Source organism: Tamandua tetradactyla, chromosome 26, assembly GCF_023851605.1.
Source record: "Tamandua tetradactyla isolate mTamTet1 chromosome 26, mTamTet1.pri, whole genome shotgun sequence".
NCBI lineage: Eukaryota > Metazoa > Chordata > Mammalia > Pilosa > Myrmecophagidae > Tamandua > Tamandua tetradactyla.
This window is the reverse complement of record NC_135352.1, coordinates 28,960,333-28,975,593: the sequence shown is the minus strand read 5'-3', so window position 1 is coordinate 28,975,593 and position 15,261 is coordinate 28,960,333. Positions and strand designations below refer to the sequence as shown.

At 38.8% G+C, this 15,261-nt stretch overlaps 1 long non-coding RNA gene and 2 pseudogenes across 1 annotated transcript in view; 2 read left to right on the top strand and 1 right to left on the bottom strand.

Annotated features, from left to right (window-relative positions):
• The window catches only part of LOC143670017 (uncharacterized), a 92,065-nt gene that overhangs the window by 26,685 nt on the left and 50,119 nt on the right, over positions 1–15,261 (bottom strand). The window lies entirely within an intron of this gene.
• LOC143669585 (short transmembrane mitochondrial protein 1 pseudogene) lies at positions 2,332–2,510 on the top strand (annotated as a pseudogene).
• Positions 12,521–12,895, top strand: LOC143669584 (CDKN2AIP N-terminal-like protein pseudogene; annotated as a pseudogene).

Here is a 15,261-nt window from a genome sequence, read left to right as displayed (position 1 = left end):
GAGATAGACAGAGCACGTCTAATTTCATTTTGTGGATGAGGTCCACAAAGATCTGTCCATTTACAGCTAATAAGTTCAGAACTGGAACTTTAACTTAAATTTTCTTGAACTCAAAATTTTCAAATACGAATACATTTGCTGAAAATGTTTAAACTGAGATGATACGTTACAAAATCTAAGGCAACATTTAGATTTTTGGACTGAAGATTCAAATATTTGATTACATGGACTAATGTGCTGGTTTGAATCTGCTGTGGACCCCAGAAAAGCCGTGTTCTTTAATCCTCATTTAATATTGCTGGGTGAGAGCTTTTTGATTATCCATGGAAGTGTGACCCACCCAATTGTGGGTGATAACTTTTGATTAGATGGATTCCATGGAGATGTGTCTCTACCCATTCAAGGTGGAGTTGCTTACTGGGGCCCTTTAAGAGGGAACCATTTTGAAAAAAGCCACAGAGCCCATGCATTCAGAGACCTTTGGAGATGAAGAAGGAAAACATCCCCGAGGGCGCTTCATGAAACAAGAAGCCTGGAGAGAAAGCTAGCAGATGTTGCCATGTTCACCATGTGCCTTTCCAGTTGAGAGAGAAACCCTGAATGTCATTGGCCTTCTTGAACCAAGGTATCTTTCCCTGGATGCCTTAGATTGGATATTTTATTTTGTTTTAATTTGGACATTTTTATGGCCCTAGAACATATAAACTTGCAAACTTAATAAATTCCCCCTTTAAAAAGCTGTTCTATTTCTGGTGTATTGCATTCTGGCAGCTTGCAAACTAGAACAACTAAATATCCAAATTGTTGACTAAATTGCTTAATTAGCCATTCCTACACTGAAACAGCTTCTCTCTCCAGTTTCTCCATTTCTGTAAATTATATCCCCTTGTGCTGGTTTGAAAGGAAGTATGCCCCCTAAGAAAAGCCATGCTTTAATCAAATTCCCATTTCATAAAGGTAGAATAATCTCTATTCAATACTGTATGTTTGAAACTGTAGTGAGATCATCTCCCTGGGTGATGTGATTTAGTCAAGAGTGGTTGTTAAGCTGGATAAGGTGACGACATGTCTCCACCCATTTGAGTAGGTCTTGATTAGTTTCTGAAGTCCTATAAAAGCGGAAACATTTTGGAGAATGAGAGATTCAGAGAGAGAGCAGAATGATGTAGCCATGAGATGCACAGAGTCCACAAGCCAGCAACCTTTGGAGATGAAGAAGGAAAACGCCTCCCGGGGAGCTTCATGAAACCAGAAGCCAGGAGAGAAGGCTAGCAGATGACACCGTATTTGCCATGTGCCCTTCCAGCCGAGAGAGAAGCCCTGACTGTGTTCACCATGTGCCATTCCACTTGAGATAGAGACCCTGAACTTCATCGGCCTTCTTGAACCAAGTTATCTTTCCCCAGATGCCTTTGATTGGACATTTCTATAGACTTGTTTTAATTGGGACATTTTCTTGGCCTTGGAACTGTAAACTAGCAACTTATTAAATTCCCCTTGTTAAAAGCCATTCCATTTCTGGTATATTGCATTCTGGCAGCTAGCAAACTAGAACACCCCTCTTTCCTGGGAACTAAGGCTTGAAACTGGGAAATAAGGCAAGGTGGTCCTTCCACCTTTTAATTCAGGAATGTCAAAAAGCTGCCTTCCCTTTCCCTCACACCTTCCACACAAATTCTTCCTGGTTCACTGATGCTTGGAATTCCATAATTTATTCCTTTGGCTTGAAACCAAGGGAAGGAATTTCTTGGTTTTCCTTGAAAACCAAAATTTCTTCCTTTTTTGTGCTCTGTGTTAGGCATGGTATTAGTCAGAGTTCTCTAGAGAAATAGAACCTACAGAGAGACATGTAAATATGAGATTTTATAAAAGTGTCTCATGCAACTGTGGGGATGCTGAGCCCAAATTCTGTAGTGCAGGCCACTAGCTGGCAACTCCAATGAAGGTCATCAGTGAACTGACCATTAAATGTCCTTGTAGTAATGGTTAAGCCAGTGCTTGCTTGACCAGACAAGTGGGCACCATCACGTGGCCAAGTTGACACATGAACCAACCATCATAGGCGTTATCTTGTTTGTTCTCTATATCATTCTCATGCATTATACGTTTTTATAAATGAAGGAACTACCTTTGTAGAAGTTTCTATTCCTTTGCCATAGAATGAAGGGCAAGGGAGCAGGATGGGTCTCTAGGAACACTTTCCCGCAAAACCTTGCAAAAGCTCATTTACAAGCATGAGAGACCCTGAACTTCATTGGCCTTCTTGAAACAAGGTATCTTTCCCCAGATGCAGCCACCCTTTGTGCCCTCCTTGCCCTCCCCACCGACATCATGTTCCAGTTCTTGCTTGGATTTACTTTTGGCAGCTTGGTTGGAATGCATCTGGTTCAGAAGTATGATAAATGAAACCTGGCTAAAAAAACTTGAAGCTATCAAAAAAGGTCTTGGATGCTAAGAAAAAACCTCCCTGGTGCCTGAGGCCAACTCCAGCTGCCTCTTGGATATACTGATTCGACTGTCCTTGAGGGTCTTCCTTACCATCTGAACCAAAAGCTTTAGGTTTAATCTCCAACCTCAGTAATTTTCTTCTTTGCTAAACCTTGAGTTGCTTGAGAGCAAAATGAGGCCACAAGTTAATTACCCTTACTTTTCCAACCTCCTCACCTCTTCCCGTTCTTCTTCTAGCAACTTGGGAGATTCTAAGACTTGAATTATGGTGCTAAATTAGTAAACATGACCTTTAAAAAAAACAAGGAAATCTATCTCCTTGTTAATGGGTTACTCATGGGTGAATACCTGCTATGGCTAACAACGTTTTCATCAGCATGTTCCCTGCCCGACGTCTTCTGCTCCAGTCAACCACTGGTCACCCTGTGCTTTCACCTTTCTTTAGCCATCGGATTTTGGCACAAGCTTGTCCACAGGCCTGGAACATCCTGTTCCTTTTTGTAAAACTTCTGTTTAGTTTTTCAAAACCGTGGTCAAGCGTCCATGGTCCATAAAATCTTCCTCAAGTTTTCTGAGCATAAACTCAGCATATCATTCACATATGCTGGCTGTCCTTTGACAACAGACTTGATCTTTGTTGGTTTAGTTTATAGAAATCATGTCATTTGCCATGATTATTTGAGGGAATAAGCACACTTTTCCACATAACAAAGCTCTGCCTTTAAGTACCAATATTTCATTTAATTCATTCAACTGACCAGTATTTGTTGAGCAATTACTTGTGCTATGCAAAGCACTGTGCTACAGGATGGAGATTTTAAATAAATGAAAATAAATAACAACAAAAATAAAATGAGGGAACTGAAGCACAGAGAACCTAAGTGATGTTTTCTAACTCACAAGACAGGTAAACTGCTTATAACTGGAGCTTGTTGGTTTGACTCAAAAATCTGTTATTTATCTTCTACTCTAGGCTAATATTTCTGTGGACCTAGCACTGTATATAATTTGTATCCTCATAATAAGTAAGTTTATTAGTGTAGCAGCTGACAAAATTGCCCCCTGCCCCCGTCCCATCTCCTTAAGCTTTCTTATTGTAGTACACTGGCAGGAATTGCAACTACCTGAAGACTTTCATTTTTTGGCTTCCAGAGCCCATCTATTTTAAGAATACTAGTTTGGCAAGCTTAAAGTATAGGAGAATAAACTCTGCAGCTCCTGCACTCTACTCCATCCTCCTCATCAGCAGCCATCAACCAATGACTGATTGGTGTATAAATCCCCCAGCTCCCTTTCCTTTGGGATGATAGCTCTGAGGCACAAGTTCAACACTGACTCCCAAAGTTCCCACCGGGACTAAGCTCCACTTATCTATGTAGAGAAGTGCTTGATAATGCATCCTTTATTGATTGCCCTCCTGTCCCTTCTTCACTTCCCTGTCTACCTACTGGTGTTTCCCTAGATCCTCTCCAAAATAAGCTACCTACACCTGAATGTCTGTTTCAGGGTTTAATTCTTTGGAACCCCAAATAAAGCAATCAGGAGCTGTCCTATAATATGGATTTTCATGAAAGAAAGAAGCAATGAACTTTAGGGTCATTGGACATTGGAGGGGACAGAAGTGTCACACTAGCTCTCATTTGTCCATATTCTTACGTCAGAAATGTATTCCTGATCCTATTAGCCATGACCAGAAATGGGAGTCATATGTTCATTTTTTTATATTTTTATTTTATTTTGCATGGGTAGGCACTGGGAATTAAACCCAGGTCTACAGCATGGCAGGCAAGAACTCTGCCTACTGAGCCACATGGCCCACCCAGTTATATGTTTATTGATCAATATATATTATGCCAGTTCTAGAAGATAGGAATAAAGGGGTAAAACAAAGTAAATAAAATGCCCAGTCCTCATGAAGTTTATATTGTAGTAACTGCCAGGAAATTCTTAAGCAAAACCAAATGGAGAATGTGGTATATCCATACAATGGAATATTTCCAGCCATAGAAAGGAATGAAAGTTCTGATACATGCAGCAACATAGATGAACCTTGATGACATCACGTTAAATGAAATAAGCCAGACACAAAAGGACAAATAACCTCTGATCTCACTTATATGAAATAAATAGAATATTCAAATTCAGAGACAGAAAGTAGATTATAGGTTACCAGGCATGGGACTGAAAATGGGGAGTTAATGGGTACAGAGTTTCTATTTGGAGTGATGGAAAAATTTTGGTAATAGATGGTGGTGATGGTAGCACAACACTGGAATGTAATGAACACTACTGAATCATATATTTGAAAGTGGTTCACATGGGAACTTTAATATTGTGTATATGTTACCACAATAATTTTTTTAAAAAAGAACCAAGTAGAAAACCTAGAATTGAAAAATACATATCTGAAATTAAAAAAAGAATAACATTGGGTAGGTATAATTTCAGAAGAAAGGATCAGTGAACTTGAAGACAGAGTGATAGAAATCAAACTGGAACAAATAGAATGAAAAAAGATTTTTTGAAAAATAATAAGCAGAGCTTCAGTGATTGGGAAATAATATCTGACATGTAATTGCAATTCCAGAAGGAAAAGAGAGAAGTGGTAGAAAAAATTATTTGAAAGAAAAAATGGCCAAAACATTTCCACATTTGATAAAAAACTTAAATCCACAAATGCAAGAAGCTCAGCAAATCCCAACAAAATACATGCAAAGAAAACTACCCCGAGGCATATTGTAGGGAAACTGCTAAACACCAGAGATAAAGCAATCAAAGAAAAAGAAACATTCCATATGTGATTAGAAACAATGGAAGCAAAAGACATGAAAGACATCATTACAGGGCTAAAAGGGGATAAAAACCTGTCAACTTAGAATTTCAGAGTCGGTAGAAATATCCTGAATTATCCAATGTAAAGCTAAGTGGATTATCTAGATCATTTGATCTTTGGAAACACGTGTTTGGATGAGTTAGGCTGCAAGTGTGTCATATGGGCAGTAGAGCTTGATTCTGGTGCCAGCCTGTCTGTGTCCAATTCCTGACTCTAACACATTAGCTGAGCAAACTGTCTCTTTCTTATCTGTAAAATGACAATAATAATAGTACTCACCTCATATGGTTATTGTAGGAATTACGTGAATTTTTAAATTTCCAACTCTTAGGGATTTTCTGTATATCTTTCTGCTATTGGTTTCTGATTCAATTCCAATATGATCTTTATGGGCTGAAGTTGCCCTCCAAAAAAGTTGCCTTCCAAAAAGATATGTTCAAGTTCTAACCTCCATGAATGTGACCTTACTTGGAAATAGGGTCTTTGAAGATGTGATTTGTTAAGATGGGGTCAGTTTGGATTAAGATGGGCCCTAATCCTGTATGACTGGTGTCTTTAAAAGAAGAGGGAAATTTGGACACATACACAGACAAGGATAGAACGCCATGTGATGATGGAGGCAGTGACTGAAGGGTTGCAGTTCCATGCCAAGTAATGCCAAGGATTGCCAGCAAATCATCAGAAGCCAAAAGAATTAAGGAAGGACTCTCCCCTACAGGTTTCAAGAGGGAGCAGAGCCCTACAGACACTTTGCTTTTGGATTTCTAGCCTCTAGAACTGTGAGACAATAACTCTCTGATGTGTGAAGCTGCCAAGTTTCTGGAACTTTGTTATGGTAGCCCTAGGAAACTAACAGGTGGTTCAAGAACATATTTTGCATCATTGTAATTCTTTTAAACTGCAATGATTTGTTTTATGATCCAGAATATATACTATCTTAGGGAATGTTTCATTTGTGATTGAATGTGTATTCTACTGTTATTGGGTGAAGTGCTTTATACATGACGATTAGGTCCAGTTCAATGATGTTGGTGTTCATTTCTTCTAAATCTTTGCTGATTTTTCTGTCTACTAGTTCTGTTACTAAGAGAGGAGTGTTAAAAGTCTGTAACTGTAGGGCGGGCCACAGTGGCTCACTGGCAGAGTTCTCACCCGCCATGCTGGAGACCCAGGTTTGATTCCCGGTGCCTTAGCCCATGTTAAAAAAAAAAAAGTCTGCAACTATAATTGTGGATTTTTCCAAGTGTCTTTTAAGTTCTCTTAGTTTTTCTTCATGAATTTTAAAGTTCTATTTTTAGGTACATTTGTCTTTAATGTCTTCATTCCATGTGAGCTCTGACTTGAAAGGTAAGATTCAATTTAAAAGATGCCAATGCTGAGAAGAGAATTCCAGTAAATAGGAATAGCTGTTGCAAAGGCACCAGTGAGGCAAGAGCATGGCTTGGCTGCTGAATGAATTACAAGCGCCATGCTGCTCGGGTAGAAGATGAATGGAAGAGAATCACCAATGAGCCACAAAATTTGCTCTATTTTTTTGTGCTAACCTTTGACCTGAATTATCCATAATGAACTAAATGAATTATCTGGATCATTTGAGCTAAGAAAACAACTAGTTTGGATGTTTTAACTTCGAGTGTGTCATATGGGCGGTAGAGACTTATTGGAGCCCAATTTCTTATTGCAACTGTCACTAAGTGAGTGGACTTGAGCAAGTGCCAAATTTCTCTTTGCCTTATTTTCTCATCAGTAAGGAGAACTTCAGAATACATGAAAATTTTCTCATCTGATAATAATATGCACCATGCAGAGTTATTGTAAGGATTAAGTGAGTTGACCCCATGCCTAATACTTACACTGGTGCCTGGCAAATGGAAATCACTCAACAAACAAAAGCTATACATTTCAGAACTGTCTGAATTTGATCTCAACTGTCCACATCTCTTAAAAACTTGCTCTGGATAGACAAGTTTCCAGAAGGCATGGGCTATTTTTCTTTAAGCATTTTGGACAAAAATATTTCCACACTACCTTGCTTACCTTTTAAAGATACCTTGCTAGCTTTAAAAATCAAATGTACTAATCCTAGTTTCACTTCTTTTAATTAATTGCTATCATTTATCTGTCACAGAGGTCTGTGATGCAGGGTGCCCTCAGGGGCTACCCAGGTTTGAAATGCTGCTCTGCTCTCTGGTTTTGGGTGGGCACTTTAGAATTTGTCTGTTTTCTTTTTCCTTGTGGCCACCTGTCACTTCTTGCTGATGTTAGCACTTGTGTTTGTATAGTCTATCCTTCACTTCTAATTTCTGTGCCTTAGAAAGCCAGAACTCTGAGTTTGCTAAAACAGTAGAATTAAGAGTGCAGAGTCCTGCATTACAGACTTAGTAACAGATCAAGGGACCTCCCTTGAGTATGGTGAATTTTATTTAGTGTGAATGTAGCACTTATTACACGGAGAAATAAGCCAGAATTCTAAAGGTTTAACCAACTTGGAATTCATTGAGAAAGTTTGAACTCAATGAGACAATAATAGCTCATTTAGGCAGGGATATAAATGATTCTAGATTTTGATACTGATTTCCAATTCCTCCTAATTAAGAATCAGCTGACAGCCTTTCAGCAGTGCAGCTAAGGGGTTGGGAGGAGTCAGGAGGCTGGGGAGTGGGGGTGAGTACGGAGTACTCCTCTCTGCTCGCTTTTTTTTTCTGTATTGAATCCTTCCTTCTCCTTTAAGGTTTTTAGCACTAATCACAGTTCCATGCATTTGTTCAAAGCAAAGTCTCGAAGTAGTTAAGCTTCACTAGTTGATTTCTTTAGAAGACTTTGCTTCCTTCCAATATATACTACAAAATATGCACTGCCTGCTTTGCGGGTTAACAAGAATGCTGAATGATGTTGCAGCTTTCTCTGTCCATGTGTCTGTCGGTTTTTCTGTCCCTCTTTCTGACCCCTGTGCTGTTTTCCCAACGAATGTAATCTCTGCCTGTTCATGAGACCCTTTTTCTGCCTTCCCGATTCCCACTTAGGCACTTGTTATATAGTTGAATTGTAGCTGAGTGAGGTGTTCCTGTATTTACTTAGTCTGATAATGTGTAGAAGCTCAACTGATAATGGAATGTACAGTTCTTACATTACAGAGCCTCAGACTCCCGAGTCCATTAACCTCTAGCCCCTTTTATGCTAGAATTCAACAAATGGGAAGTCAAAAGTTTAACTCTGGAGTAGAAGGAGAAATGACTGTGTAACTGCAGATTTTTTTTTCAGGCATTAAAATGAAGCCTCAAATTCTGACTCCATTGTAACTTGCATTTGTTTTTTTCTGAGAAGAGGTTCAGCAGACTATTTTCCCAGAACACATCTTTAGATACTTTGCCATTATAACCAGGTTTGCAAGTATACAGACCTAGCTCTGTATAAAATTGTAATCATAGCCAAGTTTGACTCTGCTGCTTTCAGCATTCCCATTTGACTTCAGCTGCTATAACTTTCCCTTTTCTACTCCATGGAACTCTCCCCTCAGGTAGCATCGTCAGCTCCAAAATATCCCATTTCCAAAGGCGTCTGCCCTCTCCCACATGTTTCCTTAGGGCTGGACTAAGCATGGACTAGCACCCCACAGAATCCAAGAATTTTCATGCTGAAAGAACCCCAGAGAAGGATTAGATGTATTAATGTTAGTTAACAGCAGGGGCATATGCGTATACACTAACACATGTGTGTGTATTTGCGTGCAGTGTATGTATAATATAGAACAATGGTTCTTTGAAGGGAATCTGCCCAATCCCTCCCTATCAAAAGATTTCTCTCTCATAAGACCTTCCTAGTAAATGATACACAGCTTAAATTATGTTTTCTGTTTGGTTCAGTGAGCCATAGCATTATACCACGTAGGCGAGATTAGTGAGCCATTATCTTCCTCAGGAATTTTTGCTATGAGAGGTCACTTTTTATTTACAAGGTTGTGAATCTCTTTAAAATCTTGGAATTAATTTTTTTTAATTAAAATATTTAATTTGGGATCATGTAGAATGACATGCAGTTGTAAGAAATGCAATCAATACTTCTAACTCAGATAGTTGTGAACCACCCAATGTACATTTAGGATCACTGATGGATGGATTGGTTAAATAACTATATTTTGTGCCTTGTAAGAGTTCTTTTGTGGGAAATATGTGCAGAAATTACTGGGCCCAAAGATAGAAAGCAACTCTCCTGGATCATTCATTGGCTTTGTAAGTGTTTTGTATCCTCTGCATTTCTCATTTTTAAGGTATTTTTTATTTAGCTTTTGTACATATGATACTCACTTAATCTCATTATGTTTTACGGCCGTTAATTAGTGAAACATAAAATTTAATTTGTGAAATGCTAGCATTTTCTTCATTTAGCTGGTCAGGAATCTGGGAGGCAGGCTAAGGAGTTCAGTGACCGGGTGAAGGTGAGAACCTCACAGCAGGTGCTTTCTGAGGAACCACGAGGCTTCTTCAGCCTTGTGCACCTCAGAACAGGGGTATTGCCTTACAGATGCTGTTCCAGCAACACAAAAGGTACAACACTTCCTTTAGACCAAACTTACCTAATAGTGAATTCTATTTATCATTCTTTTATCTCCCTCTAGAATTCTGGCAGCCAAGAATGCTGCCTCTGGGCTGCCATGCTCAACATGACAGCCCACTCTCAGGGAAGCATAAATATTTGGGATTAGAAGTGGAGCAGGCACTGAAAAAACACATGGAGGCATTAAAGTTTGAGAATAATTTAGCCAAGCCCTGGCGTCCCTGAAATGCATTTGGTAAGCATTGCATTCAAGCTGACCTTTTTGCAAGACTGTGTAGAGAATGGCGGTTAGGGTTTTTTTTTCCCCCCCATTCTTTTAACATGGTAAAAATTCACTTTGCCAACTGAACTTGTACTTCGGGGTGAGAGCAGGTTACTTTCTCTGTGGGAAAGGGAAGTGTTAGAGTGAGGTCCTCTGGGGGGGTCCTTGATGCTGCCTATAGTTTGATGAAAGCTTAAGCTGAAAGATACATCAAGTTGGAAATACATATTTTACACGTGGACAGTGTGGGATGGTGTCCTGGATTCTACTAGGCATGCACAGAGCATCCTGAAATGCAAATCAGGGAAGGTTTGAACCTACTGCTCAGATCCCCCGCCAGGCAAGATCCTCTCACTTACCTTCTCATGAGCAAGGTCCCATAACTCCCCCTAAGACCCGTCCAAACCATGAAAAGAAAATTCCCTAACTTTGAAGGGGGCAAAAAATAAAGTTACACAAAGAATGAAAGAAGGGCATCATTTGGCTATGTTTGCTGAAGTTTTGAAGTTCTTCCCTCCATTATCTAATAGGAAGATCTTAGAGCACCTACAGCAGTGGTTTGTTGTACTTGCACCACAGACCCCCAGGGCCACGAGCAGAATAAACTACCAGAATCAAAGGCAGGATCTGGGGTCAAATGCCCATCTCCTTGAGGAGAGTTCAGAGAACATCAGTCAGAGCTGGGGTATGGGGCGTGCTAGTGAGGGGGCTGGAAGAAGAGATGCTAAATCAAGTTCTTCTGACTTATCCAGCAAAACTGTTCTGTTTTGTTTTGCTTTTCAAATCCCAACCACTTATCCCAAGACTATAATCACTGGCAAGGTCAACCTGAACTTGAGGTTTTGGGGGGAAATCTCATTGTGTTATTTACCTCTCCAACCTAATATTTCGTAGGAAAATATCTGGTGATACCAATGTCAAGAGGAGATTTGAAAGGAAATAGAAGGGCAGAATTTCCCATACAAACCCTAGTGGTGTAGAAGACGGACATTCAACCCTGAGTCTCTTTGTATTTGTGTATGGCTATTTCAGGTCCTTTTTACCACCAGCTGGGGAATGAGCTTTTACTCCATCCTTTACCTCTGCCTCCAGTAACTTCTTCACCCAACTGTCCCAATCCTATTACCTTGGGGATAGTTCTGATCCCAGATCTCTAAATCCAGAGTGACAAATTCTGAGAAGAAAAAAGAGATTTGAAAGAATAGCTCCAGGTATCAGTATGGCAGTAAAGAAAAGTTCTTGGCCTTAAACTTAGCAAAATAGTTGTATTTCATATTAACGTATGGTTACGGTTGCAAGATTTAGCAAGTTAAAATGCAGGACTCACTGATAAAGGCTACAACATGGATGAATCTTGAAAACATGCAAAGAGAAAGGAATCAGTCACAAAGGCCAAATATTGTGTGATTACATTTAAATGAAATGTCCAGAAGAGGCAAATCCATACAGACAGAAGATGGATTCATGGTTGGCAAGAGCTGGAGGTTAGAGTGGAAAGGTGGAAGCAATGGGGCTTAATTGATAATGGGTATGGTTTTCTTTTGGGGGTTCTCTAAAATTCTAAATGTTACATGACTCTCACTACATTGAATTTGACACTTAAAATGGGTGAATTTTATGGTACGTGAATATTTTAGTAGAGCTGTGTTTTAGTTTCCTTGTTGCTAAAACAACTGCTATGCAATGTGTTGGCTTTAACCATGGGAATTTATTGGCTTGTGGTTTTGAGGCTAGGAGAAGTTCAAAATCAAAGTATTATCAAGGTGACAGTTCTTCCCAGAAGACTGTGGCATTCTCAAGCTGGCTGCTGTGATCCTTGGTCCTTTGGTTTTCTGCCACATGGCAATGCATATGGCAGCCTCCCTGGCTTCTCTTTTTTCTTGTTGGTTCTACTGACTTTCAGCTTCTAGCATTTCCCCTGTGGCTTTTTTTCTTTATGATTTTCACCCTACTTATAAAGGACTTCAAGTTATCCAAATTAAAGCACAGCCTGATTTAGTTGGGTCAAACCTTAGCTAAAGTAACAACTTGAAGAGATCTTATTTACAATGGGTTCATACCCCTGGAATGGATTAAGTTTAAGAACATAGTTTTCTGGAGTACATAGCTCAAAACTAACACAATCTGTTTTTAAAAATGCAGGATTCCCAGTTAAATTTGAATTTCAGATAAGCAACAAAAAAAATTTTTGGGTATACTTTTATCTTATGCAATATTTGGAACATATTTATAGTGAAAATTTTCATATCTGAAATTCAAATGTAACTGGATATCATGTATTTTACCTGGCAACACTACTTATGATTCAACTAAATGTTTCAGAGAGCATCAACCCATGGCAAAAGTAAGAAGAAAGAGCTCATGACATGTCATTTAAATGAGGTTTAAGGGGACTTCTACTTACTCATACTTTGGGCATCAAAATGCTTAGCAAGAGCAGCAGGTGCCATGTAGGTGGCAAGGTGGCAGCTGCAGTGGAGGAGTTGGTTTTGGGGGTACGGTAGGTGACTGACTTAGTGGAACAGTTTAGTACCTACTCTGAGAGCAAGAAGCAATGGAAGGTCCAGATGAAGTTCGTCCTGCCCCATCTGTCCGACTACCATGACCTGCCAGATGGCAGCAGTTTCCTGAACCAGCTGCTCTCCCTCTCCATGGTCCGGGCCAACCACCTTTTCCTGGGCTGCAGTTACAGCAAAGATCTTTTAGACAAGGTGATGGAAATGGCTGATGGAATTGAAGTGAAAGGCCTGCCACAGTTTACTACTAGAACTGAATTAATGAAAAGGCATCAACACTGAAGCAGAAGATTTATTACATTTCCATCATCAGCTCCAGGCTCAAAAAGGAAACTGTGGTAAATGTGACATTGACCAGTGTCTCTCTCAAGACTCCTGGTATTACCCACCCAGAAGAAGAGAGGCAGTTGGAATGAAATGGAATCTGTCTAGATTGACTTTTTAAAAATTCTCATTCTCCGAGTAGCTATCACTGAAAAAGGTTGCACAGACATTCAACCTTGGTTTGTAAATCAAGTATTCTAAGATGAGTCTATCAAGATTGTAAGAGTCCTGTTCTTTATTTTCAGTTTTTAAATGTCAAACTTCTATGAAAAATGCCTGCTTTTTCTTTACTGTTGATAGAAAATGAAGATATGAATTTTACTAATTCGGATTTTTCAGCCATATAACTTTAGTTGTGATTCAGTTTTATGAATCCCCCCCTGTCCCACACTGAGGTAAAACATCCTTTATTTCCTTATTTCTACCTGAGATTTATGCCAACCTGAGTAAATAGACATACATTTGCCACCATAATCTATATGAACACATTTCCTTTTCTCCCACAAAGAATCCACACACCCCTATGCCCCCACCTTTGACATTTATTTTTGGCATAATGCCTTTGTGACATTCAGCGGAAGCATATTACAGTGTTCTATAGACTGTAGTCCCTAGTTGTATTGGTTGCATTTTTACCTGTATACCATCCGTTTTCAACACCTTGCTATGCTAACATTCATTTGTTCTCCCTCATGCAAAAACATTTTTATTTGTACATTTAATCACCATCATTGCCACTCTAGGCATTCCTAAGTTTTTTTTTTGTTGTTTTTTGTTTTTTTTTTTTTGTATCCTCTCTCTTTTTCTTTTTGTCAACCTAGCTAAGGGTTCATCAATTTTATTGATTTTCTCTAAGAGTCAACTTCTGGTTTTGTTGATTTTCACGCTTGTTTTCAATTCTGAATTTCATTTATTTCTGCTCTAATCTTTATTATTTCTTTCCTTCTGTTTGCTTTGGGGTTAATTTGCTGTTCTTTTTCTAGTTCTTTCAAGTGAACAGTTGATGCCTCAATTTTGGCTCTTTTTTAATATAGGCATTTAAGGTAACAAATTTCCCTATTAGCACCACCTTTGCTGCATCCCATACATTTTGATATGTTGTGTTTTCATTTTCATTTGCCACTACATATTTATTGATTTCTCTTGTAATTTCTTCCTTGACCTGCTGTTTTGTTTAAGAATGTGTTTTTTAGCCTCCATATATTTGAATTTTCTGGCCCTCTACTTGTTATTGATTTCCAACATCATTCCATTATAATCTGAGAAAGTGTGTTGTATAATTTCAATCTGTTTAAACTTATTGGGACTTGCTCTGTGACCCAGTGTCTGGTCTGTCCTTGAGAATGATCCATGAGCGCTGGAGAAAAATGTGCATCCTGCTATTATGGGAGTAATGTTCTGTAAATGTCTCTTAAGTCTAGTTCATTTATTGTATTACTCACATTCTCTGTTTCTTTATTGTTCCTCTGTCTAGATGTTCTATCTTTGATAAAAGTGGAGAATTGAAATCTCCAACTATTATGGTAGAGGTGTCCATTTCTCCCTTCATTGTTGTCAGTGTTTGCCTCATGTACTTGGGCACACTCTGGCTTGAGGCATAAATGTTTATGACAGTTATGTCTTCTTGCTGAATTTTTCCTTTTATTAATACATAGTGAGTGTCCTTTTTGTCTCTTTTAATTGTTTTACATTTGAAGTCTAATTAATGTATCTACTCCTGTTCTTTTCTGATTGTTGTTTACTTGAAATATTTTTTTCCAACTTTTCACTTTCAACCTATTTTTGTCCTTGGGTCTAAAATAAGTCTCCTGTAGACAGCACATAGATCAGTCCTGTTTTAAAATCCATTCCTCCAGTCTATGTCTTTTGATTGGGGAATTTACTCCATTAACATTTAGTATTATTACTGTAAAGGCAGTACTTTCTTCTACTATTTTGTCTTTTGGATTCTATATGTCATATATGATTTTTTTTCTCTTTTTACTTTTACTGATAGTCTTCACTTCTACACTCTTCTCCTGACCTCTCTCTCCTGCCTTTTCCTATCTGCCTTTAGTGCTCCATTTAGTATTTCTTACAGATCTGATCTGTTGGTCACAAATTTTCTCAGTGATTGTCTGAAAACATTTTAATTTCCCCCTCATTTTTGAAGGACAATTTTGTTGGATATAGAATTCTTGGTTCGCAGTTTTTCTCTTTTAGAATCTAAAATATATCATACCACTGCCTTCTCACCTCCATGGTTTCTGCTGAGAAATCCACAAGTCTTATTGAGCTTCCCTTGTTATGTGTGGATTGCTTTTCTCTTTCTGCTTTAAAATTCT